The following is a 4,144-nucleotide window of genomic DNA, read 5'->3' on the forward strand; positions in this document are numbered from 1 at the left end:
TACTGAATAATTAGCCTTTAATTAAACACTGTCTTTCTTCTTGTGTGCGGTCCTGGAAAAACACAGGATTTCATCTTTACTAGATCCCTCTGGGTCCAAAATAGATCTAATAAAAAAAACTAAACTGGGACAAAAATCTCACTCTATAACTATGGTCAGTCTTTTAATCATAAAAATCTCAAACTTCTTTTTATATTCCATTTAGGAAGTTTTTCACTGTCTATATTTTCTTTATGCCAACATTGTAGGCTAAAGATTGAAGATAATGTGTAATACACAGTGATGGCAAAAAAAAAAAAAGGGAGGACTATTGAAACACTTTTAAAACACAAAAGAAAAATAGACAGAAAGACACAGACAACCAGGACAGGTTTGAAAGTAGCATTTAGAATTTATTGTTTACTTTTTAAGCAAGTAGTGGCAGTCATCTTTTTGTATTCTATGTATGTGGAAACTATCTTCTTTGGTGTTTTAAATACAAAAAAAATAATAAATTTTCTACTCTCATAGCTACAAATTGATTTAATTTCAGATGACTTCTTTAAATATCAAAGTGTTGTTTTATTATTTTATAAAAGCAATTAATGTTAATGGGAAAAATACATAGTATGTAATCTTAAATCAAGCATTCCAACTAGGCTAAAAAATCTGCTTTGCTTTTTTAATAATAACACTACATCGGCATTTACAAATAAAAAGTGTCAAAAGCACTGTGGGACAGATATCTTCTGATTCAAAAAAAAAGTTACTTGAGTTACTAAGCTCACACCCTAAGTTACACATAACTTAAGATACTTCATAATATAATAAAAGATAATAGTTAATATTTCTATTGTTGCAAAGTATTTTCAATACATTGCCTCATTTGATACTAACAAAAACTCTGAAAGGTAAGTACAGAAGTTTAGTAATTTGTTTCACCCTCTTCTAAATCCATTCTCCCTTTTCACCACAAATTCCAGTTGCATTACCCCTATATAACCTTAAGCTCTTCCAAACAATCAACATTGTTATAATGTTATTTCCTTCCCTTCCAAATCTCAGTTCTGTATTTCAGTTTATTTTTATCCTCAACCCTTTAAACTATTCTCAATCCCTCATTCCATTTTCTTTTCACTTATGCCTAGATCCCATCCCTGGATTGTTCCTATTATGTCAGTCATCCTCTCCCCATGTAATATTAAATGCCCACTTAAAGATGTGATACAACCATGCTGACTAGTTTAACTATAAATTGATAATATTCACTCCCAACTGGTCTATCATTGCTTGATGCCAGTCTTTTTACTCATCTTTTATTACCTGTCTTCAAAACTTTCCTTAAACCTTAAGCTACTTCCAGCAAAGGATTTCACCTTACATTTGCTGGAAAAATGTTAGATCTTCTTTCAGGAGTTCCTCTCTTCCCCATTCCATATCTCAAATATCCTCTCAACATTATCAAGTCCTCTCTAGATTTGTTCCAGTCTCAGGCCTGAAGTAAATTTTCTCCTTGACAGTCCTCTATGTTCTTGCTGCTATTCCCATTTCCAGGAGATTGCCCCTTCAATCATCCCCCTTGCTTCCTAACTTTCCCTAAAAATTGGATCCTTCCCTACCACTTAAAAATATTTCCCTATCCTTAAAACACCTTCACTTGACCTTACTATTCAATCATTGTCTTCCTATATCACTCTGTTTGTGTGTCTGTCTGTCTGTATGTCTGTGTGTGTGTGTGTGTGTGTGTGTAATATCACTATGTCTTCCTATATCACTCCTACTTTTAGTAAAATTAGTAGAAAAAAGTATATACACATATTACCTTATCTTTTTTCAATCCCTTACAATCTGACTTTTGTTCTCTCTCCAAAGTCATTAAGGACCTCTTTATTGCTGAGTACAAGAATCTTTTCTGTCTTCATCCTTCCTGAACTTTTGTCGCATTTGGCACTATTGACCATCCCCTCCTCTTGATATATCCTCCTCCCTAGATTTTCCTAGTGTTTGCTTTTGTCCTACTTCCCATCTATTAGATCAATCTTTCTCTGTCTTCTTTGCACATCTTTTATCCATGTTTATCCCTTTTGTTTATGTATGTGATAGAGATCTGTGTTGGGTCAAATTAACAAGTATTTTTTTATATATCACACAGAAAAACCAGTCCTAGGAATGCATTGAAACCAGCTCATGTTGCTTAAAAGAGCTGATTGCTAAATGTTCAGTGTGATAATTTTATACCTAAGAAATTGGTAAATGCTAATGTTAATAATACAGATTAAATTTAAAAGTGAATTGTACATATATTAGGAAGGGGGAATAGAATCAGGCACTAAACATTTAACAATATACCTACTCTCAAGGAACTTACAAAGGAGGAAGAAAAACACATAAAAGGAAACTGGAAAGGGATAGGATGAAGGTATTGGGGTGAAAAACATTGTTAAGAAACTCCAGGATGAGAGGCAGGAGAGGAATAGATAGCCTAAATGCCTTCCCAATAATGGAAGTTCTAGGAAGAACCAGCTAGCTAATCAGAGAGAGGGACCATAAGGGTAGCAGGTATTTCCAATGTGTGAAGTCCAGGGTTAGAGTGGCCTTCCAGGATAGAGAGATTTTTTAAGGCATTTTAATGAAAGTCTGGGTAAATCAGAAGTGTAGCCTTTATTGGTCATATTTTCTATTGGTGATTTCATTAACTCCTATAAAGTTAACTTTTTATTTATGTACATATGACTCCAAAATTTGCACACCTAATTTCCATTTCTCTCCTAGGATACAGCCCCAAACACTGACTAGACATCTTCATCTGAAAGTTTCTTTTTTATTTTGTTTTAGGTTTTTGCAAGGCAAATGGGGTTAAGTGGCTTGCCCAAGACCACACAGTTAGGTAATTATTGTCTGAGACCGGATTTGAACCCAGGTACTCCTGAATCCAGGGCCGGTGCTTTATCCACTGCACCACCTAGCCGCCCCTCATCTGAAAGTTTCTTAATTATCTCAAACTCAATATAGAAAAAAACAGAGATCATTATTTGTGCCTTCCAAAACTACCCTTCCTCCTAAATCCTCTATTTCTGATGAGGCTATCACAATTTTTCCATAATCTAGGTTCTCAACATAGCTATCCTCAACTCTACAATCACCTTCATTTTCCTGCTTCAGTTCTAAGGGAACAAACATTTAGTAAGCCACTGTGCTAAGCACTTTAAAAACATTTTCATTTTATACTTAGAACAATTCTGGGAAGCAGGTGCTATTGTTATTGCAATTTTACAATCAAGGATACTGAAACAGACTTAAGTGACTTGTTAAGTGACTGAAAATCCTTCTAGAAAATTCAGCCTTTTCCCCACTAGCAAGCTTCCCCTGAGACCTCCATTTAATGGAGGGGCCCAGACCCAGTTTTTATTCTCCTCCTGGTTTTCCTCCTGACTTCCACATTTCCAAAATATACTTCATCCCAAATCTTCCTCCCCACTAGAGCATCAGCTCCTTGAGGATAGGGATATTCTTCCTTTATTTGCTTGTATTTATATCCCCAGGATTTATCACAGTGCCTGAGACATACTAAACAATAAAAACTTATTTCCTTTCTGTCCTCTTCTTTCTACTCACATAATAACACTGTAATTCAGACTTTCATAGCTTCTCTTCTACCTATGTAAAGTTTCCCCAGTCTCACTATAGTTTTTTGAGTTTTTTAACATTTTTATTTAAGGTTTTGAGTTCCATGTCCTATCCCTTCCCCATCCATTAGATGTTAAGCAATATATATATATACATATATATATGCAGTTATGTAAAACATTACTATATTAGTCATTTTTACAAGAATACTCAAATAAAAGTAAAACAATGAAAGCATGCTTCAATTTGCATTCAATCAAGTTCTTTCTCTGGAGGTGGAAAGTATGTTTTATTATTTGTCCTTTGGGACTCCCATAAAAAGGAAGTGAATAGCAGAATGAATTAAAAACCAGAATCCAACAATATGTTGTTTACAAGAAACAAATTTGAAGCAAAGAGATATATACAAGATAAAGAAAAGGGATGGAGCAAAATATGTTATGCTTCAGTGGAAGTAAAAAAAATCCTGATCTCAAAGAAAGCAAAAGCAAAACTAGATTTCATTATTTCATTAAAGGGGATAAGGAAGGAAACTATA

The sequence above is a fragment of the Macrotis lagotis genome, chromosome X, assembly GCF_037893015.1.
Source record: "Macrotis lagotis isolate mMagLag1 chromosome X, bilby.v1.9.chrom.fasta, whole genome shotgun sequence".
NCBI lineage: Eukaryota > Metazoa > Chordata > Mammalia > Peramelemorphia > Peramelidae > Macrotis > Macrotis lagotis.